This window comes from Cyanistes caeruleus, chromosome 19, assembly GCF_971803275.1.
Source record: "Cyanistes caeruleus chromosome 19, bCyaCae1.hap1.1, whole genome shotgun sequence".
Classification (NCBI taxonomy): Eukaryota; Metazoa; Chordata; class Aves; order Passeriformes; family Paridae; genus Cyanistes; species Cyanistes caeruleus.
Window position 1 is genome coordinate 6853556 of NC_141719.1, and position 27920 is coordinate 6881475.

At 39.0% G+C, this 27920-nt stretch overlaps 1 long non-coding RNA gene across 1 annotated transcript; it reads left to right on the forward strand.

The window, feature by feature from the left end:
* LOC147649814 (uncharacterized) lies at positions 1–27920 on the forward strand. Its single transcript, XR_015278086.1, has 6 exons — positions 1–93; positions 17086–17324; positions 18341–18390; positions 19153–19191; positions 20867–21093; positions 23692–27920. It is a non-coding gene; the product is annotated as an uncharacterized LOC147649814 (long non-coding RNA).

Below are 27920 nucleotides of genomic sequence, written 5' to 3' on the forward strand. Positions count from 1 at the left end.
CCTTTCATTTCTGTCAGTCCCCTGTCAGCAGCTACAGGAGAGACCAGGACAGGGCTCAGCAGGTTTGAGTGTGCCTGGCTGTGTTTTGAACAGGTAGGGTGTTGCCAACCCAAGTAATTGAAAAATGAGCTTTATCTCCCTTTCTATCTTCAAATAGATACATTTCTTTAAACTGTAACTTTGCAAAAAAAAAAAAAAATAAAAAAAGTAATAATGCTGTTGCTGTTTAAGCTGTCTTTTCCTTTTCTTTTCTTTTTTTCTTTTCTTTTCTTTTCTTTTCTTTTCTTTTCTTTTCTTTTCTTTTCTTTTCTTTTCTTTTCTTTTCTTTTCTTTTCTTTTCTTTTCTTTTCTTTTCTTTTCTTTTCTTTTCTTTTCTTTTCTTTTCTTTTCTCTTCTTTTCTTTTCTTTTCTTTTCTTTTCTTTTCATTTTTTAAAGGTACTGTGGGAAGGAATGTATGTTAAACCAGCTAAACAAAAAAGCAGTGATTTAAAAGGTAGGAGAATCATAATGGCACCTTTCAGACTCATACAATCCAAATTCCATGTTTGTCTTTCTTCTTTTATACCAATATTTTCTTTGAATGTTGCTTCCTGAAGCCTCAAAGCCACTGGGCTCAATGACAGCAGGAAGGGAATAAAGAACTGGGACTGGGAGGACCCCATTTATTTTGTGCAGTTGAAAATAATAATCAGAAATTTAGAAAATAACCTCTGGGAGCTGGCAATGGTCAAATAAGAGATTTTTAGGCTTCAGGCATTAGCTTGAGGCTGTGTGAAACTAGTTCTCACTCTGGTCTGAGAAATGATAAGGAGGAAACCAAACAGTCCTTGGAGATGGAAAACAACTTTTGCAGGTGTTGTTTAGGATCCTTGTTGTTTACTTGTAAGAAACAGTCAAGGGGTTGTGTTCCCAATTATCCAACGATGGTGATGTGTTGGTTTAATGACCAATGAGAGTTTTACCTCTCAGACCTTATCTGACCTGTCTATAAAAGATCTGGAATAATAAAACTTGCTCTCTTGTGCGACCCAGAAGAGAGTCTGTGTTGTGTCTCACCGTTCCTAATGCAGTGTGACAATAACCTTTCCAAAAGAAGGAAGCAGTGGAGGGCAGTTTTGCCACACTCCTACACAGCTCAATATTTTTATATATCCCTAAGTCTCTTCCTGTTTTAATAAATCTTCCTTTATTACGTTTTGGGTCAATGGTTGAAGACAGAAACAACACAAACTCCCAAGGGTCCTCAACAAACAGTGTGTTTTATTGTTCAGACCCTTCTTACACAGCGCATTCAAAGCTCTAGACATTTATTGTTCGAGGCTTTAGCACTGCCCAGCTCCTTGACCAGTGATATGTCTGCTTTGTGGATTGAACATGACTGGCTGAGGTTTCTGCTTGGCTCTGAACCCACCCCTGCCCCATCCAGAGGCTTGTTTTACTTCTAGGCTGGTTGAGTTTGGGAGTCTGGTACAGCCAAATTTACCTGGCACCTACAGGCTAGCTGCAACTGTGACATTTCTTGGGTAAGTGAATTAATCAAGTCCCTGAACATCCTCCATGCAGTACAGCTTCAGAAAGACAAAGAATTTTTAATAAGGACTAGAGGTATCCTTTTAATGTTTTGGAACATCTTAGCGTAGGAAACAGCCAATCCTGATGAATCAGGTCAATGTTTCTGTTGCATGTTTGAAAGCAGGGCATGTATATTTAATATGTTCTAATATTTGATCTTTTGCATTTCTGGCTCAGCTTTTGCGTATCTGGTTTAGCTGGATTATGTGATAAAACTCTCATTTGATGCCTGGTTCCACCAGAGCTCACAGCAGACATTGCTGGGTGTTGAGATCAGGTTAATAATGCAAACTGCTTTCTGTGAGTCACTGCTAAAAGTAATTTGGGATGTTTGGAGGATGGGCCTGCTCTCCTCTCTGAAGCATTATTTTCTCTGAAATGATGAATTGATTGCTTTTGAGACTTGTTCCCAAACCAGCCTCAGTTGTCATGTCCAGCAACACACTGGGGGTGAAGACATAACCAGTTTGTGATTTGCATCAGTGCCTGTTTGGTTTGAAGGGGGAATCTCCCTGTGAAAGCAGAGAGGATGAGGCAATAGGCAATAGATTTGGTGGTGATTTATAGATTATAGATTATAAATAGATTCAGTGGTGATTCCTGTTAGAAATGTGCAGGTCCAGGTGCTGCCCTGATGGAGCCACACTGAGCTTTAGGTAAGGCTGAGGGCACAGATGGGTGCCCTGTGCGAGCCATGTGAGGCCTCTTTGCCCTGGGACTACAGTGCACAGCACAGAACAACAAAATCCCCATGAATTTGAGGAAATTGTGTCCTCTCTCCTCCTCCTGGGAATTCAGCCCCTGAAATGGTTTCTGCTTCTCTGCTGCTGACATGAAATGTGACAAGGGAAGAATGTTTTCCACTCAGATGCACAGGATCCATCACACTTCCAGAGGCAGCAGTGCCCTGATCCCTGGCACAGCAGTGCTAATGAGAACAGCAGATGACAATTAAGCATTCAGGTGCACCCACTGGAATGAGGAGTGAGGGTCAGAGTGGCCTCTCTTGTCATTTCCAACACATTAAACCATGAGCCTGGCATCCAGCGTGCCCTGCTCCGAAGCTGGGTGTTAAGGGTGAGGCTTCTGGGAGCTCCTCAGGCAGCTCTTTGGTGGCTCTGGCCAGGAAACACTCTGCCCACCAGCAATATCACACTCTGCTCACTTTGTTAAACACACAGTGAGCAATTTGCAGGCTCAGGCTGGAAGAGATTGGTAGCACAGAGATTTATCATGCAAAAAGAAGATTGTGCCCCCAGAGAGAACAAACCTTTCCAGAGTTCTGTGGTTTAAAAGGATGCTGAGTGCATGTTTCCCCGCTGTCAGCCAGCATGGGGAGTGGAGTGAAGCAGTCTTGCAGCCTTTCTTATGCTCTTCAAAGGGAAAACACACAGTATAAGCAGAACAAGTATGTATTTCTGCTGTTTAATGTTATGTGGAGATGATTTCTTGGTGGCAAGACTGAATTTGAAGGACAGACACCTTCTAGTTTGTTGATTATGGACCTGCTCTGCCCATGTGCCAAACTGACCCAAGCAGTGGTAGGACATCAAAAAAACCCAAATTCTGCTTGAACCTGGATGTGTATTTGGTTTGTATCTGGCAGTGTCTTTTAGCTCAAACAAATCATTTAAATCAGCACCTACCCTGGCCCTTTGATTTGGGAACTTCCTGGGCAAGTGATGCTGGTCAGTGAGAACAAATTGTACAAATTCAGATCCTCATGTAACACCTCCAACCACCCAGGTGATATCACAGCACCAGGAGGCCAGGCAGGCTGTCAAATTGAATTGGATCCTGTCCTTTTGCTGTTCTCACTCAGATAATCAATCCCCAAGTGAGTGTGTGCATCTGCCAATATATGTGCTGCCAAAACACCCATATAGCTGTGTTAAAAGGAAAACTCCTTTTCATTTCAAGTTACAATTTTTCTTGGTTACCTGCAGGTTTTTGCTGAAATTTGAAAATAAGACACAAATTGCCAATGTGGGCCCTGCTGCTCCATCTTGTTCTCTTTCCAGATCTTTCTTTGAATATCAGCTGAGTATTACACTGTTTAACAAGGCTGGCACTTTAAATATATCATTTATTCCCATGTAAAAGCTTTGAAAGAAAAAATATGAGACAGTGAGAATTAATAGGAAGGCAGTATCATGTGTTAATTCCACTTTACTTTTAGCTGTTCTATTGAAAAAGCAATGAGCTTTTTATTTTTGTGACAAGGCCTGTGACTTGGCAGAATAACTGGTGCAAAATAGGCTGCCTGGACAAGCTTGATTTAATAGAATCTAACTCCAGGAGGCAGGAATGTTTCACTGTGTTTTTAAGAGATTTTGGAGGAGACTGAAGCTGAAGAATTTCCTTAAGAGATTGGTAAATCACAGGGTAATACCAAGTTTTCTTTGTCTAAGAATTTTAAAAGCACAAAAATAACAAAACCCCTTTCTTCATCCTTTTGCTTTGCCTCTGGTTTGCACAGTTGTGGCTTTACAACTGCCCCAGCTACTCAGATCTTTTGAGCCTGAGTTCACTCTCGACTTCAACCTTGAATTGAATCTGTGCCACTTCTCACAGAAAGGGAAAAAAGAAAATACATAAGCCTCAACCATGGCCTTGGAAAATGTCACCTGGGCATGACTGAAGCTTAAGTATTAACCTTCCAACAACTAAATGACATTATTTCTCTGGACATGCAGGTGATCCTTCAGCAATCACTCTATCCAGGAGGAAATGTCTCTCCTTAATTATCTCATTTCTATCTTTGAGCTTTCCCAGCCACCCCCACAGCAACAAATCCAGTTCCTTCCTAAAGCTCCATGTGCAACAAGGATAGGTGATTACTAAATATTTACTGCTCAAAATGGAAGTAAAAGAAGGCACTTTGAAACCAGTGAATGCTTGTTTCTTTTCCTTGATGTTTGTTCCTTCTTTTTGACTTGGCATGCACTGCAGATTAATCCTGACTCCCTGTCCCCACTGGCTGATCCTTCTCTGGGGACAGGGAAATGCCTCGTCCCTTTTTGGAACAGCCACCTCCAGCTCATCTGAGGGTGCAGCTGCTGCCAGAGCTCGTCCTGACTCCAGCAGCAGCTCAGGACTCCGTGGGCTCACAGCCTGATCCCAGGGCAGGGATGATTCTGCAGGGACAGAGGAGGGGAAGAGGAAAGGGCTGGGAAGGACCAGCTTAGTAACTCCAGCACTGTAGCTGCACTTTTAACGTGTTTGGCTTCCTGATCCACTGTGGTGTACAGACACCTGAGCTGGCTCTGACTGAGCTGCCTTCTTTATGTCCTAAATCCCAGCTGCAATAGAGGTCTAGGATTTAAATAATGAAAATATGGCTGCAAACTTGTCTCTGTTGCCTTATATCAAAGAGATTTTTCTGTGCTGTGCAGAAACTGCTTCTTTTAATTTGGTGGCTGGTCAGTGCAGTTCTGTCTTGATGTCTCATGGTGACTAGAGCCAATATCACACTAATGATTCCCAGATAAATGGGAAAATGCATCATGGCTGCAGGAGGAACATTGTGATGAAAATGCATTCAGTAGCTTTGTGCTGCACTGTTTAATTTGAATCCCTGAATGGAGGTTTCATCATTTCTCCCTGGTTAGTTGGTGCAGAGATACAGGGGGAGGATTAAGCTGGATCAGGGTAACATGGAAAGGGCAGTGAGAGGTCAGGAAGTGTAGGGCTGAAATCCACAATTTAGTTAGGTTTTTTTTAAAATTGTAGCACATGAACAGCACAGAAAAATAAGTTTGAACACAAAGCCCACTGTGTGCTATGAATTGTTCAGTCTGAGGTAATGCAGCATCTACGTCATCCCCTCTTATCATGTGTAATCAATGTTATACTTAATGCAGCATGACTTGGCAAGTGATTAAGGACCTGGTGGGAACATTAACAATGTAAAACTTTATTTGCATTTACATTAATGATTTTATAATGAGAGTTTTGTTATATTAATAGCGACTGCTGAAAGAAGAAGGGAAAAATAAAGCTGAAACTCCCCTAATGTCTTTCTTTAATAGAGCACCCTCTGCTAGCACTTTGTTTGACATAGCTGCTTATTTGCATAAAGGAAAATATGGGCATTTTAAACTATTAATTATGGGATGGTTAATGCACTTGGTACTAATTATTACATTAACTGAGTTATTTTAAGAGGGGTGTTATGGAAAATTTATTTATACAATAATTCAGAGAGGAGAGAAAAGTTTTAAAATAGCTGCACTTGTATCTTAATTGGTACCATATCTCAATAACAAAATATAAAAACACCTGTGAAAGCAGCTTGTCTTTAGACAGATGTATCCAGGAATACCATGAAGACCTGCTATCCCTGCTGTGCTGTTCAGTGAATTACAAACCCTTTTATCCAGAACAGAAACCTGGCAAAGGCTGACCTGTTGCCTGTAGAGTCCAAGCCCTGCTGAACCTCCAGAGAAAATGAACCAGCCTTGCATGTGATTTCTGAAAAGCAACATCAGTTGCTTTGTGCCACTTCCTGATGTTGCCTGAAGAAGAAATTTAAAAACCAAGCAGAAAAACCCTGGCCAACCCCCCCTCAATTATTGGATGGACAACACAAGCAAATTGATATCGAAAAAATATCCAATACTAGATAATGATAATGTAAGAAATTAAGAAATAGTTCCATGTAATTACTTTGATTTTTGCAGTGCAGCTCTGAGGCTGCCTTCTTGTAAGTTCCTATGCCAGAAGTCTGCATTATTTTCATGAGATAGCTTTCCCAAAACTCTTCTCAAAAGAGATCAAAAAATCATCTTTCCCAAAAAGTCATCTTCCTTTCTGCTGTGTCAGCTGTAACCCTGGCATGAAAAATGGAGATACTAGCAAAACAAACAACCCCCCTGAGAATGTAGTAATAGATTTGATTATTTAAGACAAGAAACAATGTTGCTTTCATTTTATTTAATAGCTTCACCTTAACTGTCTTGCTTTGATTTCCTTCCTCCTCCTCCAATGGAACAGCACAGTTTCTAACAGCAAGCTGGGTTTTCTGTGTTTTCTGCAAATGATTGGTTATAGCAATTAGGTTTCTTGGCAGATAGCCCTGAAAGGTTGCTTTCAAGAGACTGACTTCCATTGCCTTGTACTCTACCACAAATGATGTGACCTGTATTAATTAGTATTGCTAGGAACAGAGTTGGGGAATTAAGGATGCAGTCAGGTGTTGTGGGACCATAAGGTTCCCCAAAGATCCAGAGGTTTGGAGCATGAATGCCTTGACAGAAGCAGGTAAAAAGATCAGTAGTTCCTACAGGACCCTGTATTTTAAACAGCCAGTGCTCTGCAGTAAATAGTGGGGATGGTGCTGTTGGAAAAGGCATTTCAGAGAAGGAGTGAGTGACATTAGGTGGAATTGCAGGAATGGGCTGGCTCTTGGCCAGGATCTTCGATGGCAGACAGCAGGAACTGGTGAAGAGAGAGAGCCCAAAGTCCAAATTTTCTCAACAGCATAAATCTCCATTCAATACAGGGGACTCTGAAAGCTGTAGCTCAACTTCATCTATAACATCTCTGATTTATAGCTCTGAAATCAAGTATTCTCTGGGTATATCTTTCAAGGACTACTAAAGTGAAGTCAAAGACATTGAATTCAGAGGTGTTTTTATCAAGCTTTGGAAGAAAAAGAAAGACCCTCACAACACAACTGAATCTAAAGAAAATAATTTTGTTGGCTTCAGTGGATGAGAATTCTCCATTCTCAAGTTTATTTTGTAGTTTTTCACATATGAAACTGATTTTAGGCAATGAGAGGTATTTTCAAAGAAGTTAGTCACAGCACAGAATCATGGTTAGGCTAAGAAAGAAGAATTCTGGAAAAGGTTCTCTTGAAGTAGTTCCTTCACTAATTGTGAACTTGCAACACCCTCTAATTAGGCTTTGTATCAGACTGGTTCATCAGTGGCTGCCCTCCTTGCAAGAGTTTTATGTAAGAGATTTCCTGCCCAAGCTGCCAGAACCAGGTCAAAGTCCAAACCCAACTTCTCAGTTTAGTAAAGGTAAACACTTATGGTCCCAAAAAATGTATATTGTCATTTCCCATCTACAGCTCTGTATAAACAGAACATTTAAGTGGAAATGCAAATGTTCTTTCTCCTGCACTTCTGTGAACACCTGAAAGATGTAAAATAGCAAAGTGCTGGGTTTTTTTCTTAAGGATTTCTTGAAATCAGTTTAAATTTCTCTAAAGATTCTAGCAGGAGACAGCTGAAAAGAAATGAAGAAGAGTTGTGCCAAGAAAATTACATTACTGTCATTGTTAATTTGCTTTAAATATCCGTGGAAAGAAAAAGTCTATTCTCTGTTAAAATTTCCCATTGGCTCACAACCAAATGGTGAATATTATATTTTATAGACTCTGACATGAAGATTGTGTTTAAATATTTATCTTTTGAACAGCTATGTTTACAGCTAAAACCTTCCTTCAACTTAAACTTCAGCAATGATGTGATATATTCCTCTTCTGAAGTTGTCTCAGGTGAAAACACATTAGCTGGTCAGGTTTTATGAAGTTCTGCAGTTTATTTGCTCAAATGGAGGTGACTTTAAAGGTCAAGGTGAAAACATGTAGTGGACCACATTCACCCTTGCTTGTGAATTTGGAGGGGCCATTTGGGCTTTACCATGGGACTCCTTTCCATAATTCCAGTATTGTGTAAAAGTTTCACTGCTGGGTTTTGAATGAACAAAAGAAATTGATGCCTTATTGATGAAAACACATGGCTGTGCACTCTGGCTCAGAGAGAATTAAGTCACTAAATTGGTTTTCTGGTTTTCTTCTCCTTAATATTTTTATTTTCCAAACTACAAAATATTTGTGAATACCAAGAAGGAGTTCTGCCAAATAAAAGGAGTGCTGTCTCTTTTGTGGCATGTAAAGGAAACATTGAAAAGTGTCTATGTCATATAAAGGAGCTTTTAAATTTATTGTGTCTATGATTGTGGTTTGGGGAACACGCTGAAGCAGAGATAAATTTTGGTGGAGAGTCAGCTGGGCCTCATAAAGATGCCACTGGGAAGCCTGCAACTCTTGAGTACTAAACTTGTTAGTGTTATAATATCAAGGGAAGATATAAATCTGTTTTAGGTGCTGCCTCTACTCCCTGTGCACAAGAGTTCATTTACCACTGGATGCTGTGGTTACAGTGCTAGCCACAATGAAATCTGGAAAGATTAAGCAGGTTAATATTTGATTTAAAAAGGAATATTCTCAGCAGCAAGTTGAGAAGAAGGGGTGCAGCACAGCCCTGTGAGTCCTGGCAGGGTGGGATGTGCACAGGGGGACAGCAGGGATGGGGATGGTTTGAGGTGTGGCTGATGTGCTGGAGGATGTTTAGGAAGACAGACCCAGGCCCTTTGTATTTCCAGAACTCAGTCTTCAAGCAGCCTTTGCCAGTGACAATTCCAGAAGCAGCTGGGGAACTGTATTTAATATCTTTATCTGGAATAATGAAATTAAAATTATGAGGCTTCGAGTACTTGCTTTTGTACACAAAGGTGCTTTTCCCAGCTGAGGAAACTGCTGGGTGGATTGGAATATCAGCATTTACCAATGAACTGCTCTGGAAGGCAAGGCCTTACTTTGCTCCAGGTCTTCCATCTCCACTGCTAGTGAAATAAATTCATTGATAGCAATTAGTCTTATTAATAGCACAAATGCTAGCCTTAGACTGAATGGATTCTGCAGCCTTTGACTGATTGAATTTGTGCCTTTCTAGGTTAATCGAATATTTCAAAGGAAGGTAATGGTGAATAGTAAATTCTTTTGGGTCTATCAGTATTCTGAACAGCTGTTTCTGCCTATGTAAATTCACTTGAGCTGATGTGCATGGTATTACATGAGATATTTATTGCCCAAGTAGGCTTTTTGTTTTTTGTAAATGCAGTTTTTTTGCAATTAATAAAGCTCTTAGTAGGGGCTTTTGCAGAAAGAAATGTCCTTCAGAGAGATACCAAAGTCAATTCACAAAGGAAATTTAACACTTGAGGGAGATATGGAATCTGATGCTTGTAATTAACAAAGTAATTTTTTTTTCTATTTGTGTGTTGTTAATTTCAGTATTTCTGAATTTCGACCCAGTAACTATAAACAGATCTTTCTAAAAGTATTATATGTTTTTTTCTGATCTTGAAAATGATATTTCACAATGTCTTTAAATCACAGAAGTCAAAATATATTTCAGAATAAACAGTGTATTCAGTAACTTCTGAGATAAAAAATTACATTTCCTAGATAAGAATGTGTGAAATTTTTCCCTTGCTGACATCTCAGAAATATGACATTTTAAGGATTGTAAGGGTGGAATCTAAGTAAAGTAATTTTTGATGAGAGGTACATTTGCTGTGATGGTGCAGGTGATTTTACAGGGGAAAAGCTGCACCTATTGAGTTCAGCCCAGAGTTTAGAAGTCAGAATTCCACACAACTAATAAATTGTGATATACTGAGGAAGTATTCCCTAATTTCAAGTAGCATTTCTGCTTTTGGTGGTCAGCTTTATGAAATGAAGAGGTACCATGTAACAATGCTCAGATTCTCTTTTCCATCCAGAGCTGTAACCCCAAAAACACAATTGTGTGGCCCTGTGCCCACTCCAGTTCTGGATGTGGGACTGGTGAGGATATATTTTTTATATATATTCTGAGTTGAGGACCAGCAGATGGATCCCTTTTTTATTTAGAGGGAAAAATTCCAGCCAGCCAGGTGAGAGGAGAGCTGAGGGTTCTCTTCCCATTTATCAGGGATTGCACTGAAATTACATTTTTTACTTTTAATAAGTAAAAGTTAAGTAAGAAAATAATTTTATTAATCTCATTCCACTTGCTTTGTTTTAACAAGCAATAAAAATTATAAATAATTAAAGAGCTAAATAAGCCATGTGCTGGTGGGTTATTAATGCAGGCCTAGGGCACATTGTAAGTCATGATCTTGAAGGCAAATTGACTTTAATCAAGGGGCCCACATTAATTATTTAGTCATTCTAAGCCATTTTCCTTGCTTCTTTCCATGCAGTGTTGGCAAGGGATGGTTTATATCCAAAAAGATGCTGCTGCTTTCCATTTTTTTTTTCTTTCTTGTAAAACTGTCCTATTGTTCACAAACCTCACAGGTAGATTTTTTTTTTTTTTTAAAGCCAGTTCAATTACATTTGAGAAACTAAAGGGAAGTGAAGTGGAATGACTCTCAGGCAAGTACGTTTAGGTGGGCTCAGTATTCATAACTGAGGTCTCAGTACATGCAGAGAAACATCTGGCCACTTCATTAAAATGCTTAACCAAGAATTTAGCTCTTTTGAACACCTAGCTCAAAATTCACATTATATGCTAGTCTTCATAATTTTGTTTTAACTCACAAGGCAATTTTGTGAGACTTTCCTCTTCCTCCTTTCTCTCTCATAGCTGTCCTCAGCATTCAGAGGCAGTGGAGCTGTCCAGGTTTTATTGTACATGAGACTAAGTGGGGACATGTTGGCACTGAGGGAATGTTACCTGTCCAAAACATGTATTACTGCTGAAACCTACAGCTGGTGTCAGGAGCTTGGAATAAGCAAGGCCTGAAGTCCAGCTAGAGTCTCTTAAAGAAAGGTTAAAAGGCAAAGCAGTCAGAGCTTTAGCTAAAACAAGAATAAGGTTCCTTCTGCCCTGTGAAATCTCACACAGGGTTGTGATGCTGTGCAGAGAAGAACCTTTCCTTCCCCCTGCAAGCACTGGATAGCTTCACTTCAGCTGCCACCAGAAAGGTTTTGGGAAGAGCAGAAACTCTGGAATACTCTTTAAGTTAAAATGGGAGTCTAGTTCAAAATTAGTAGGAGTCAAGATCTTACCAGCTGTATCCGAGGGCAGATCAAAGATAGTGCTGAGGAGAAAAATAATTTCTCTGTCATGAAGACAGACTGAAACTCAGTGAAGCAGCTCAGAGAGAACTAGAGCAGTGGATAATTATCCTGGAGCAAAGATGTAAATGTACGAATGATGAGAAAAGTTTCCATGGACTGTGATACCAATAAAGAATTAAAGTATTTCAGCAATATGTGATGACAGGCAGTGCATATCCAGAGAAATAGAGCATGCCTCAGGTAATGCTGTAAAGTGTCTTGACAGCAGGTTCACATTTAGATTCCTCCAAGTCTTACACCTTTATCTATCAATCTCGAATGATTTTAATCACCCAAAAAAAGCACTGCCCAGAGTATCCTGCGAAGGAGCTTGAAACAAGTGATTAGAACAGAGAATCTGCCACTCTGCCTACTGTATTCTGCTTCTGTTGTCAGCCCAAAATGCACTTTACCTTTACACATAAAAAATAGATCTCCTGGGGTGCACCTGTGCGAGGTGCCCCCTCCCAGGGAGGCAAAGATTTTGTTTCAGATAAGCATTGTTAAAGTGAGAGGCATGGATTTAAAGCCCAGGAAAAGTAAATTCCAGCCACTGCCTCGGGGATGGGCCCTGAGAGCCCTGGAAAGTTTCCCTACCCCAGACCCAAGTGGGGAGCTCTGATGGGGTTTGAGCCCTTGGGGTTTCTCCCTTGCTGTGTTCCTCTTAGACCCTGACCTTAAACTCCACCCTGGTTCTGTCCCACAAAAGCCACCACCCTGCCTCAGTTTGGTGCTCTCTGTCTCTGGGTTTAAGCTGAGTTTGTTCCTGTGTTGAATAAATAAATGGTTTCCTGAGACTGAGCAAGCAGAAGCCCATCTCATTGAGTCCCATGGCAGCCACCAGTACCTGCAGGTCCCTGGCCATGCTCCTGCAGCTGCAGAACACTGCACACCTGTTAGACTGTTCCAGATAGCCAGGAGACAAGGCCTGTACAACAAAACAACATTTTGTTTCACACTCTGCATAAGAGCAGAATGTATGTTATGGTTTCCATAGGCCAAGCATGTATTTGAACATCAGAGCTGCAGCACAGTTTCCAAGTGTAGAATCAAGGAGGAGAAAAGCAGAACATATTTTGGGAGTATCAGGTTAAGTAAAATCAGATTCTTTATGAGAAAGTGTTTTAAAGATATATTTATCCAAGAGAAAGAACATGGAAGACCGTCTAGAAATACAGCAGAAGTGTGTTTAGAATTTAAGTTTTTTTCTGCAGGAAGGAATGAATTCAGCCTGTGCCTGACCCATGGCTGCTCCACCAGCAGCACTGACACACACACACAGACCAACCAGAGCCCATCTCTCACTACAATTCCTTAGGAACAGGAACCTGCCTGGGCTCTGAGCTTTCTTTGAAAGCCTATAAACCAAAACTTCTTTCCCCCCACATCCTGAAATCTTATCCTGGTGCTGCTGCTTCCAGACATCTCACAGGTAGGCACAATGCAAATTGAAAAACCTCCTCTCAGCGCTGTGCTGGTTTAATTGCTAAATGAAGACAAGCACCTGACAAAACTGTTAGCACCATGACTCGTACCAGATGCACAGATGCTTATTCATTCAGATGAGACAAGATTTGTAATTAGCTGTGGGTTTGACTGTGTGGGCTGTTGAAGCAAGCGTCTGTCTCAGAATGGCTTTGCATAAAAATCGAGCCCTGCTCTTAACTGCTCAAAATCTTTGATGCAGTCCAGTGAATTTACCCAGGCTTCTGATGGATATTTTGTCAGCTGGGCCTGAGTATTATTTGACTCTTGTTCTGTGGTTGATTTGGGGTAAATATTTGTCCACATGGGCAAAGAGGGTTCTTTGGTATGTACAGCCAGTGGATCTGGACAGATGTAAAAATAATTTTTGCATGTGGATGGTTGCAAATCATACACCAAACCACAGACAGGACCTGCATTTTGAACTTGATGCTGGTGTTAAACAGAGTGATGCTCAAACCAGGATTTAGGCAGATATTAAGCAAAGCATAAAGGGTCAGGTTTAGCTGAATATTAATTCGAATATTAATGTTAATTTGAATACTAATAATTCAAATTATTAATTAATTTGAATTAATTAATTCATTAAAATGAATATTAATTGATTTATTAATTAATCTTTGTATGCAAAGAGCAATATTCTGGAAAAATCTTGCATGGTTTCCTGAGTTTGATCTTTTCCATGCAACAACATTCAAGAGACACTAATGAATCATGTTTTTGTAACTTTGCCTTTATCAGGGGAAAACGTTAGATCTGCTTTAAAAGAAAAAGAAAACTCGTAACACATGGCCCCCTTAGAGTTCCCTCCACTTTACTGGAAACTGGTGAAAACTTAATAATAGACAAATTGGTAAGTGAATTGGATACATAGCAATCCTCTTATTGACATTCAAGAAAAGCTTTAAAAAGCCTCCCTGCTTTAGACTGTAATAAAAACATTATTATTATAACATGAATGGAGGTACACAGGTATTGAAAAATGGATCAAAAACGGGGTAGAGTGTTTTACTGTTCTTTGGCTCATGGCTGCAACCAACATCGGGGTCCACCATTTATCACACTGTGTTAGGAACAGAGCAGCTGTATGACACTGACTCCCTCAGCTGCTTTGTCCAAGAGAGCAAAGTTTTTACTCTTAATCTTCTTTTATACATGTTTGAGAAGGTCTGAGAGGTAAAACTCTCATTGGTCATAAAGCAACACATCACCATCATGGGTTAAGTGGAACAACACCCATTAACTGTTTCCTAAACACCTGCTGAGATTGTTGTCCTTTACCAAGGACTGTTTGGATTTTTCCTTGTGCTTTCCCAGGCCAGAGTGAGAAGCCTGTGTGACTGAGTTTCACACAGGCTCTGTTCCCTGCTTGCTTTTTTCATCTAGCATCCACAGTCTACCTCACTTTTCTGAGTTTCCAAGGAATCTTCATCCTCACATGAATATTTTACAGCTGTATTGACAGCCAGTGCATAAACCTACAGAATAAATACAGCTATCAGCTAAAGAGTATCTCTAGACATTGTCATTTTCATTTAAGCTTGCTGAAGATACACAAAATAATCACAGAAATATATTTAGTGCAAGTAATTCTTGTTGCTATGGTATATTAGAAGATTAAAAGCATGAATTACCCCATGTGGGGAAAAGAATGTAATATGCAAATACTTCAGAGAAGTGGGAAAAGCTGTCACTCTGTTTGCCAGTGAAAATGCTTCACCAGAAAGGTGCTGTCATCAGATGCCTGATTGCACATACAGAGGGAGCTCCAGGTGCTGTGTCATCTCTAGAACTCAGTCCTAGTTGGTTTGTGCACATTGCCACTTTAAAATGTTACTGCAAGGCTTCATTTTATGAATTACTTCTTGTTTTATCAATAAAAAATAAAATATATTTTATTTTGTTTTATCAATAAAAAATGTTTAGCAATTATTACTTGTATTGTTAACCTGTTACTAATAAACCAGTCCAGACTACTTCAGAAGATTCTGACACTTCCAATTAATATCTCAGGTATAAACATTTACTCCCTAAAAATGTATGAATGCATTTAATGCTGAAAGGATTTTCTATTAAGTTGGGACTTTGAGGAGAACAGTCATGGCAGCAAAGGGCACAGAATACAGCTAGTATGTATATACATATTTTTCACCTTTTTAATTGTAAGGAAGCAAAGTGTTTGAGAAGGCTTCATAACAATATAAGAAAAGGTGCAGACTTATTCTAACCAGATAGAGTTGTTTTAAATGTTGGCACAAAAGAGTATGAATTAGTCTATAACACCCTTAGTCTATAACATAATTAGTCTATTATTAGTCTATTATTATATAATCTATAATTATAATTAGTCTATAACAGATCTGGGGGTATTGTTCTGTCTCCAAAACATTAACATTACTTTATTATAAAAAGTCTGGCTACGTTTTCCTAGTTACAACATGTCTGCTACAAAAAAAGGCCAAGTGTGTTCATACTACACTCTAAATAGTTGAGAAATCCCATAGAGATTGTAATAAATAATTTTTTAATGCCCTACCAGCTTATTCTATAGCATTTACCCCAACAATGCAAAGACAACATGGATTAAGTCTCCATATGAGCAAATGCACCTGCATAAGAGAGGAGAAAAAAATCTAGAGCTGCCTGCATGCCACTAAAGAACATAAATCAGGCTTTCATGAATAATTTAAGATGACAAATCACCCTGACTTTTAGCTGGCTATGGGCACACAGAGATACTCCCCTGCACTGGAGGTACAGGCTGTTACTTGTTCTGTGGCAGATTTTCCTCTGTGTGTCCTTTCCTCGTGTCATATTCCTCCTTGAGGGAAACTGCTCTTCCTCATTTCCATGTACTGATGGGATAGGAATAGTCTGAAGCAGGGGTACAGAGCAGGTCACAGGTTCCTAAGATCTCTTCTTCACCTGGGACAACTGTTAAAAAGGGGTGTGAGCTCAGGAAGCAATTGCTTTTAAAAATTATCTCCACCCTGAATGGAAAAGATCTTAATTTCCATCTTTTTAATGCTTATTCCTTTGCTATTTTAGCAATCCCAGTATTTTATTAGCTGTAATTACTCCAAAATTAGTATCATTGCCTTTCACATGGGCTATATAATATACATATACAACAGAACATACTGAGCTGCTTTTGCAGTGAAGCTGTACCAGTGGTGAAGCCGATGTGGTGTTTGGAAATTGGAGATCACAAAACTGGGATTTTATTCCCCTTGGTCTCATTTCCAGCACAATGGCCTGGATTTTCAGTATATCTATTAATATTCCTACCAGACACAATGTGATTAATAAGAGATCCAGTGGTAGTTTTTTAATTGCCATACAGTATTCATTATTCATTTAAAGAAAAAATTGTCATCTTCCCATTTAGTTTTGGTAGAGTATCATGTGGTTGTATCCTACTTCTGTTTTTCAGAATATTTCATGTTTTATGCTCTTACAAAGCACTTAAGCTCAGTGCTTATGATGGAAATACCTGTATATGAGACATATATTTTTCTATCATAGAGGTCTTTAGGTGAGAAAAGACCTTTATGCTCAAGTCAAACTATTTACCCAGCACTGCCAGATCCACCATTAAACCATGCCCTTAAACCCCACATCTCCACATTTTTTAAATAACTCCGGGGCTGGTGACTCCACAAAGCTTTTTAAAGCCAAAGAATATTTCTTGTTTATAAAATGAATAAGGAATATTATTTAAATGTCAGACACAGCTTTGGGAGTCTTAGCGGTACATTGAGAGGAGAGCAAGGTGTTTGTGTACCCATGGCATCAGCCCTGCCACAAAACCTGCTCCAACCTCAGGGCACCACAACCTCCTCCCTGTGCCCCTCCCAGCCTTGACCTTCCCAATATCTGCTCCTTGGAGTCAAGGAGAAAGTGATTATTCAAACATTTCACCGTTAAATCCATACTTGCATTTTTACAGCAGGAAGTTTTCATTGATTTGCACTGATTAAACAAAAAGGGTTGAAGCCCAGGAAAGGTTTGGGAGGAAAAATAAATTGTTGTAGAGGAAGGAAGGTCTAGTGAGGAAGGATGGACAAGTATATTTAATTTTTTTTTTAAATTTAAATTTATTTGTTTTTTTTTAAATATATAGGACAGCCCTGGAAGTGTTCTGTGTGTATTGATCAGGGTGGCATCTGAACTGGGCTGTAACTGACAAGGCAAGAGAAGAAAAAAGGTGTTTGATGCAAGGTAACCCAATGCTCATGGTTCTCCCACATCTGGCAGGCTCAGAACATCTCCATTCCCTGCAACACCTGGCTGTGGCCAGGAAGAGCCCAGAGCATTATCCAGCCCTTTGGTCTGATTTTCTCTCAGTTTCTACAGCTACAGGTGAGAATTTTGCACTTTTTTGCACATATTCAGCAGACAGTTCACATACATCTAAAATCATTTTCTGAAATGTGATTTTTAGGTCTTAAGTATCTTACTGTAATTACTGTACAAGCTTCTGACAAGAGGATTTTTTAAAAAAATTATATAACTACTGGATGCACTTGTGGGTACTAATATAATAGTATGAGGTTGATATTAAATGCACAAACATATTAGTAAACTGAAAGCTTTAATTCTTCAGTTGGATAGAACAATCTGTTATACTAAATTAAATTTCCAAAGGAGTATTTTTTTCAGATATTACATACTTCATAGCTGACAGGGACACCATCTAATTAGCTATTTATATGCAAGGCATACCAGGGGATAATTAGAAACATGGATTATGCAAAGGCAATCAGATTGGCAGAGGGCAAAGGAAGCTAACATATTAAATCAAATTTGTATATATGCTTATATAGTTTATCACTTGTCATTTGGGCTGTATTACCTTAATGCTTTGTTTAATATGTTGTTACACATATTACTGTAATCCACTAATTTGTAAATTAAACGTGGGCTCTCCCAAAAGCAGTATCTATTGGCCCAATGAGTCAGGCTGCAGAAAAAGGCTCAATTAAGGTACATTTGTATCCTGCCCCTTGGGAGATGCCCTGCACATCTCCAATTGCATTTGTCTCTGGCCATGCAGGGGCTCTGGGGCTCCTGCCAATCTTCTCCCCACTCGATATTTGCATTGCCAAAGCAATGGTGAAATGAGGAGGGTGGTTGTCTTCAGGCCAGGCAAAGAGAGGAGGAATGGGATATTTCCTTGAGGCAGGAAGATGAGAAAAACAACATGTTTTGTCCAAGCAAGTGAGGAAAGATGTGTGCTTGCTGTATAAAGATATTCACAGATAATTCCATATGGGAGATGGAGGCCCTAAACCAGTTGCATCCCTCTGTGATGTTTGGAATTTGGTCAGTTTTTTACCCTGGACTGTAACAGAAAATTTAAAGGGCTTTTTCAGCAGGTGGTGGCCAAACAAGGGACAGGTGGAAAGTCTTTCACATCTGCAAATAGGTAAGTTTTCCCCTCTTTGTGGCAGCCTCAGTCAAACAGGTGTTTTAAACAGAGTTGTTCAGGATGTGCAAGGCATACAACAAATATGCATATACTGATGCAAATCAATAGAAGTTTTTCTAAACTTTTGAAAATTTGACAAATTTAACTGTTTCAGTTGGCAAGTCAACAACAGAACCAGGAACAACTTCTGAAATCTACATGATGTTCGTACTGCTGGGTTAAAAGACTGTGTCTAATCTGCTTTTACTCCATTTATTAAACATTCAGAAGTTGTCTCTACAGATTATGGTCAAGTCTTTTAAGGTCTAATGATTGGAAAATAATGTAACAAAAGCAAAGGACAGCAAGAGGTACAAGTAATTGTGTCTACAGCACACATGAGACTAGTGATTTTTTTATCTGTGAGGAAAGAAGAATCTGTTATTCTTTGTCCTGAATGACACTTAAGGTAAACAATGAAAGAGAATGCATTAGGAATTCATGCTACTTCATTTCATTTTCTTCTGATAATTTGGGGCTAAGCACTTAGGGATCATAAGTACTGGGTCTTGGGTGCTGCCAGCAGATGGAGGAGTGTAGACATGACTGACATGGAAATTGCATTTGAAAACCTTCTCAAAATACCTTCCTCCTTACATCTGAAATGTTCTAATCTATAGTGACTTCTGACTCTGTAGATATATGTGAATTTGGGTGAGGGACTGCAGAGGTTCCCCTTTACAACCTGAAATTCCTCTGATAGTGTTCATCCTCCAGCAGATTTCTCATGGGAATTGGTGGCGTGCTGCTTCTGACACAGTGAGTTTCCAAATCATCACAAACTCTCTTTTTATTCAGGCTTTAGTCCTAACTTAAATAATATTACTGGTATATGAATGTTGGCATAGCTGAATACAGAATTTACCTCCTGGAATTCTTTATGCTTTTAATATTTATTCATTGGTCTGTTCTAGAAGAATATTTGTCATCCTAACTGGATTTCTGGATGGGAATCAAAGGATCATTAGTTTCAATTATAATATATCAATGCAGGTACAATTTCTATCTAATGAAATTAATGTCAGCATTATATACAGCACTGTCATCACTAAATTCTTCTTGATAACTATAAATACCAAAACATGTTTTCTTTATGTTATTCACAAATTGATTTATCCAGTAGAGTCCAATCGAACAGGCACCATTTTAAAAGTGATTTTATGCTAAAGGTGGATGAGGTGCAGCTGTACTGGCCCATCCAGCTCTGAGATGGGAACACCTGACGTGGCAAATCATTTATAGATGATGTGTTGTGGATAAAGGATTGGACTGGAAATCAGGAAATTGAGTTTTCTTCCTGATGCTGATACTGCTTTGTAGATTATCATTTACAAAATCAAATGCATCTCAGCATCTTTATTTGTCAAGTTGCTTTCTTCATGAAATGGCTTGATATAAGCAAAGAAAGTGACTTTTTAATATATATTTGTTGTTGTTAATAATAGTGTGTTTCCTGTCCAGCTTGTTTGACTAGGATCAGGCCTTGGAACATCAGTAACTTCCAAGGAAAAGCCACAGACATGGAGCTGCCTGAATGTCAGTAGTGATTGCCCTCAGCTCAGACATGCTGAAATTAAACTATCCCAACCGATTTCCCTTCTGCTCATGACAGCACCAGCAAATGTCAAAACAAATAGCTTAAGTTGGTAGCCACTGACAGACAAAGCAAAACTGATTAAGAGTACAATAAGTCATTTATATTACTGCCTCAGACATAGGCCACATTTATTTGATTGCATAATAGTAATAATAGTAGCAATAGTAGCAATAGTAGCAATAGTAGCAATAGTAGTAATAGTAGTAATAGTAATAATAGTAATAATAGTAATAATAGTAATAGTAATAATAATAATAATAATAATAATAATAATAATAATAATATCATCAAGATTAATAGTTTCAATGAAAGGAAATAAACCAGTATTTTACTGTTTCTGAATCTGTTCAATGCCCACCTGCAGCACCACTTGCACTGATACCAGAGCATAACCCTTGTGCAACAACAAAATTCAGAGTTTTCTTTTTGCAGGTAAAGAAAATGGTCATTTTGAAACCTGATTTACTACAGACTGCCATGGCCTCTAGTCTAAACACAGATTCTTTGTAATTGGTGATTTACTTGCTTTTGAATTTTCTTGTTCATAGTTGTTTGGTTTATTTCTCCTGGAGGCTAATTAATTTTAATATGATCTTTAAAAGTAGTTTTATGTCCTTCATTAATGAAATCTTCATTTGGATAGCTCAGAATATCTAAATCACTTTGGCAGCTACAATATGGAACAAGGTATAATTTAATCATGTTTATTTCCTGAGTCTTCTTGGGAAAAGTCTGCAGGTTTCCTTTGCTGAGGAATGCTCTCAGTAATTTTTTGTTGTTGTTGATTTCTTTGTAGTACATAAAGTTACTAGAAACATCTCCAGCTTTGCCTTTCAGAGTTTCACAAAAGATTCAGGCACAGTGACTGTGAAAAAAGCTGATGTATAAAGAGTCTGTGACTGCTCTTGCTCCTTGTCCCACTGTATGAGAAACCTCATCCCTGCTCCTGATCCAGGACTGGTTTCAAGTCTGCTGATAATGGAAATGTGAATTGTTCTGAATTTTGTGTTGCTTGGGACCAGTGTTTGTGTGACAATGCTGTCACTACAGACCAGGAAAAACAGGTAAGAACCTCAACACTCATTCCTGTTATATGTTTTATTCCTTCACTTCTATCTACAAAATACCCTCTCTATTCCAGCACATTCATCATGTGTAGATGTACTTTGTTATGGTCAATAATCTGGTACTTCAGACACCTGATTACTGAGAGCAAGGACAGTTGGCATTTCTTATTGGCAAATGGAATTTCCTGCTGTTTTCTTCCTCTTCTGCTTAGGTGAAATATTACAGCTTCATAGATGGTAAATTAAATGTCAGATATAATTTGGCACCTAAACCATGAAGTCTATTTCTGTCCTATGAGCAAACCTTTGTGAGCTGGCTGTATGGAGAGCTATACAGGATGATAAATTTTACACATTTTAGTGTGCCACCACTAATGGTTCAGCTTAATTTCTTTAAGAAAGTTTAGGATTTTTCTAAGTGCTTTGACAAGAACATATTTTTATACAGCTAGTCAAGCTCAGGAGCATCTTTAATTAGCTCCTACTCTTTTTGTTTTCCTTTATGTATTTTTTAATCTAGTTATGTAAATGCATCTAGTTTAGTTGACTGAAGTGTGAAGTGCTTGATAAAACCCACAACTTCTTAAAAACAGAGCACAAACAAGGTATGAGAGTGTTAACTTGTATAAGACAATCTCAGAATTCTCTACCTGAATCTTCCTCTGTATAGGAAGAATAAAGCCTGACCAGAGTGGATTTTTGACATCACAAAGTGCATTTCAACTCTTTGCTGTCATGGCTTCCATACAGCTGCAAGTGATGCAGCTTCAGGTATTGCCTCACATCCTTGTGCACACACCTTAAAATGCCCAAAAAATGGTTATTAAACCAGAAACCTCGGTGTCATAACAACACCTATAAAACATAAAGAATGTTCACAATTAAAGAGGTGTCCTTCTTGAGGAAGGTATCATTGACACACAGTTGGACTTGATGGTCTTAAAGTTCTTTTTTGGTCGAAGTGATTCTATGATTTTGTGTCATAATGGTTGAAAATCAAGCACACAGTCATCTGATGATTAACTCACCCACAAATACATTTGCTGTAACAGCAGAAGAAGTTTTTAAAATGATGTCTGTCCATGCAGAAAAATGTCAGTGGGTGTTTGAATCAAGAAGAACATTTAGAATTGCCATAAACTGCACAGCCACCCACAAGCCATTGTGTCTGGGTGGATCACAGCAGACTTGAGCCACAGAGGACTCAGTAATGTGCAGAAACACTGAGCTATCTAATCAGTGGCAGAAATTATTTTTCTTTAGCCAGTGTTTATTTTGTCATTATTTTCTCAGCCTCCTTAAGTATCTGTCAGCATTGACCATTAGAGAGATAAAGGAGCCTGAATAGATCAGTATCAGGCTGGAATGCTGTCTTCAGTCTTTCAAAAGAGAGAGATTAAAACTCTCTGCTGCTTCATTCCTGTGGTAAATATGATGAAGAAGGAAAGCAGAAAGTTTTATATAAAATTGATAGTATTTCCAGAACAGAAAATGATGGGAGTTAATGCATTGGATCAGTGCAGTGTCTATGTAGCCCATATCAGTCACAGAAAGGGTTTATATGACAGGCAAACACAAACAAAAGTCAATTATAGTCTAAGGAACTCTAGGGGGAAAGTTTTTCCCATCTTCAAAACAAGAAAAGATCTATACACTTTCCCTGAAGCACAGGAGTTTAAATGCCCTCTAAAGCATTTAAGGGCTGAGGGGTTTGGTTTGAATTTATTATTACAACAATAGATATTACTGATATTCCTGAAAATGTCTAATTTCTGTAACTTCTCACTCACTTTTGGACTCATAGATGCACTGAGTCAAGAAATTCTCTGGTCTGACTGTTCATTTTTTGCCATCAGTTTAGAGAATGACACTTGGTGCTGCTGGAAAGAAGAATGTGAGCTCACCAGCTTTGTTCCTGCTCTGCAGCATGGGATCAGTAGTTCAGTCACTGCAGTAGCATTCCTCAGAATATCCACATCCTCCATGCATCACCCACATCCATTTCTAGGCTGTGGATCCACCCAGAGGCAGAGGGAAGCAAAGTGTCCCTCCTGAATTTACACCTGGGTCAGTGGCACACTGCTGCCGTGGGATGCTGCCTTGCTCACACAGGCTGATCACCTCCCATTTGACCCAGGTCTCTGCCAGGTGATAAACATGACAAAAAACACAATTTGTCCAGTAGTGTGCAGTAATAAAGGACTGCATTGTGGTTCTTTAATCTCTTTTATACTGTGTATAGAATTAACAGGAGGAGGAAAAGCAGTGAATATGATGCTGATTGCTAATAATCAGTGTGTATCACACCTAACAAATGTAACTAGGGAGAGAGTATCAAGATACTACTCAAGAGAGTATCTTTTTTTATTCATGTTCTTTCTAGCTGTCTAAATGTGATTGTTATACTGAGTTGCAGATAGATATTTCCTGGCAACATATTTACATAAAAGGAAGTTAAAACAAAGACTTTTGCCAGGAAAATTCTCAGTGCCCAAGACTGTGTTCACAGAAGTTTTCTTTCTTTCTCTTGTGACTGAATGGGTTATTCCAGCCTTGCTCACAGCTATTGATTGGTGACTCTCCTCCCTTTTGCAGGGATGGAACATAAGAAGCTGTGTAAAATAGAAGGAGCTTTTGGAGTGCCAAACAGGCATGAAAGGAAAGTCTAGTCCATGATTTGAAGACTGCTGCAGGTGTTTAACCATCTGTATCTCTCCAAGAAGGAAAGGTTGCTAAGTGACCAGTGCTACTTCTCCAATACTGAATCAACCAAACTGTTTATTCCTGCCTCTTTCTGTTGCTGACACCAGTTGGGTCCCAAATATTCTCTGCGAGTCATGATGCACTCAAGTGCGGCCAAAACTGTTCTTGCCACACCACTCCAGCCAATAGTTCCGCCACAGATTTTCCTGGAGGTTGCTGTGAAATTCATGGCAAGCCTAGCTGGCTCTCATTATGCTAAACAGCCCTTCCACAAACACCTGAAGGCAGCAAATAGCTCAGTATGGGATGTCAGTGAGGGGGCTGTGTGCTGGGTTTCCCTGTGGGAAGTGGTCTGATGATGTGCTGTTGCCAGCCAGCAAAGGCTGTTCTGTAAGGGAATATTGATAGAGAAAGGTCTGACCTTATTGACCATCAACTCCATCCATATTCTAAATGCTAAGGAACAGAGCTGCAATAAGAGCTTTATATCTGTATTCCCAGAGTCACAGTGTGAATTACAGGAGTGCTCTGCATTGGCAGTCGAGTGCAGTACACAAATGAAGAAGAAATGAGCATCTGACTCTGCTCCAAGCTGTGCCACAGACAAACGACCTTATGCTCTGCATGGGGAGCATGAATGTAATACCTGCCCTGGCAAAGCAACTTGAGAAGCTGCAGAAAAGAGCAGAGCATTAATGCCCCACCTGGTAACATGCAAAATGGGCTTGTTTTATAAAACTAATAATAATCATGTATCTGTATTTTGGTGAGGTGGTAAGATACACCTTTCCCATCAAGTGCTTGTGAAAGCTGATGTAATGGAGTTCAGGATTTCTTCTCTTTCTGCACAGTTTTGAGTGAGGGTTTCTTTTTCTTGGGGGATTGTCTTTAAACTGCAGGTGCAGGTGTTTACAGTGCCAACCAGGTCCTCAGTTATTCAGAGAAGGTATAGGTGTATGGGGAGGATCTTGTGTAGCAGGGGGTTTTGGGAAAGAATTAGGTCTGGGATGATCTGGGCATTCTGGAGAAGATGGAGTTGAAGGCAGCCCCAAGAACAAGTTACATCTTCATGCAAGGAATGCTGATTTCCATTCTTTTAGTTGGAATCACACAATATATATCCTTAACCTGTGTGCAACCTGTCATGAGGCTATTTAGTGATTGCACTTGTCAGATATTCTAACTTGTCAAGCATTAACCTACGAGGTCCATTTCCAGCCTGGTTTGGTGATGCACATATGGGGTTATGCTCAAGTGCTTTAAATTAACAGCTTCTCATAAGAAAATCCTGCATTTTCTTGAAGCTGTGGCCTCTGCTCTTGATTTTGGCCAATTGCTTCCATGCATGTTGTTTTCCCTTCATATTTTTTTTCAGTGTCTGTCTCCTAGTGTTTTTATTATTTAGCAGACTACTTAGCATTCACATGAAGTGCCTATAAAGAATCTGGCTAATGTAGGAGTATCTTCTAATAAAATATACTGGACAAGGAGGACTTGGACAGGTGTGCAAAACAAGAGTGGCAGACTTACTATCTGTAATTATGAAAAACAGTGGAAGGTAAGTTATAGGAGCAACTCTGTCTCAGACCCCAAATGGTGATTTGAGCTCTGTGTAGAGATTTTCTAATATTTTGAAGATTGAACCCCCCACAGTGGCTGGCTGTAACCTCCACCAGAGCAGAGAGGAGTTCATCCCCTCTCCAGCATTAAAATAACATTTTCCCCTCAGGCTCATACCGTACAGAAAGTATCAGAGTGGGCAGCACATGGTTGAGAGTGCAAGGTGTTGAACCCTGTGAGCAAAGCACGAGGCAGCCTCCTCACCCCTCAGTTAATGAGCAAATAGGCCAACATCTCCTTCAAATGCACATTATAAATCTAATTAGTGCTATGTTTAAAACTGATTTGCATGCCTAAAGGAAGAAAAACTCCATCTGAGAAATGCTAGAATTACTGGCTTTGGAAAAATAAAAGATTATTCTCTAAAGCAAATCTCATATTTTCTGCTGCAATTAGCTGGGGTGTTTTAAATTGTTTATCCTAAGCCTTTAAACATCTTTTAAAGAATCAAGAGGCTGACTCTATACTTGGCATCAAAATACAGCTTGCTGCAAATCAAAAGAGTTTTAAGATTCTGTTTAGATCCACCACGTTGTTCTGATGAAGCAAATCTTTAGGCTGATGTTATGTCAAGCTAAACTGACAAAAAGCAAACCAATACTCTTATTTTTATATTCCTATATTTTATAAAGCATACAAGGACAGAAAAATCTGTCATTTTGTATGTCTGTGAAGTATCAAACACTTTTTCATGATTCATAAATAATCAATAGTAGGAGTACTTGTTAAAGTTGCATTTGCAAGCAGAAATCCTTGGCATTCACACAATGTCTCGCATGATTAAGTGCTTTAGAGATTTTAATTAGAGTTGATTTGAATCAGTAAAATTGTATTGAGAGAGATCTGTTTAACAGTCCACAGTGAATAATAATAATAACATTAGAATTATACATACCAGTATTTCAAATTGCATTTGTAGGAATTATATCCGTGATCCATGGCTATTAATAGTCTTTACTGGATTGAACAGTACTCTGAGTTCCAATTCTGTCATTAAAACCTGTCACTGAAAACAAGTGTTTTTAGAGCTGTAGCTGTTTGTTTTATGCTCAGAGAGCTATGGAATGTTTAACATATGTTGGAACAAGTAATATGCAATCCAACAGGCATTCAGTGTTTTGAAGCAAGTGTGTGGCAGAAATGTGTCTAATCTAATTACAAGGAACTCAGAATTCAGCAGAACTGCAGATTCAAGCAATAGCTCTGGAAAGATGTGCAGAAAATTGCTTGAGATTTATTTTTCCTTCTAAACTTTTGGGTGTAGCTGAAGTCTGTGTGTTTAATGGCCTTGGGAAGCAGGGTCCCTGGCAAGCTCTCTGGGGAGCTATTGTCATAGAAATATGCTATTTAGAGGCATGGCTTGATTCAAATTATTTCAGTATTAAATTCTTTCCTGAATTTAGGGTGCCTTTTAAACCTCTATCAAACCTCACAACCGAAATGCAAAACAGCAAGTGTGCCTCAAAATTCCCAGTTGCCAAGCTCTTCAAAAGCATAATAGACTTTCAATAAGGTGTTGTGACTTCAGAGAGAAAATTATCATTTAGCCCAGAGCATGGCAGACAGAAACAGTTTAATTCAGAAATTAACGTCTGTGTGTATTTCTGTACATGTGTGTATATAATATTCCTTAAATATTGATGAAATCACAGTCTAATATTTTTCTATTTATGCAGAGTTCATGTTATACCCTGCCAAACAATAATCCTTGTTCTAACACGGTTTCATATACAACGCTGCTTTCCCCACATATCTGTCACATTTAGTATGAACTTTCTATTTCAATTGAGTGATTTGGAAATTCAGGCAAATAATTTCTATTGTTTCTCACCAATATGTCCGTGCATTGTTGCAAGAAATGTAGGCAGTGTGCTGGCAGGGAAGATCATTTTCTAGCTTCGCTAGAAAAGTTGTTGCTAGGTTATTTGACTGTTTATTCAAGGATATTGCTGGAAGTTAATTTTATCAGATCATATCTGTGAGGAAGACTGAAGAGGACTGAGTATTTCTCTTCAAAAAACCCAAACAAAAAGCACAAGTACTGAGCCCACCTGCAGCACATCCATATTTATTTGTCACAGTGATGCTGAAGCCAGGTAGCAGCCAGTGCCTGAGCCATCCATCACTTGGACACATTACATATTTATCATTATTATGAAAATGGGGATTGATGGCTATTGAGTACAGTTCTGAGTTATCAAGTCTTCCACTGCTCACATCTTTGTGAAAGAGAAGCTCCAGTTTCTCGAGGCTGTTACACAGGTGACCATGACCATGGCCTGACTTTTGAAATGGCAGGGGAAGTAAAAAGATATTGCTGCCACTGTTTGCAGGTTTGGGAGGCATAACCTGTCCTGTACAAAGGGAGGGGGAAAGCAAATTAGCTGAAATTAAATTGCTGTTTTTCTGAGTGCCTTATCATGTCTAGTCCTCCATGAACAGTGTATATTTTTATAATCTTACTGGGAAAAAATATACATTAAACATGACTTTTGACCTTC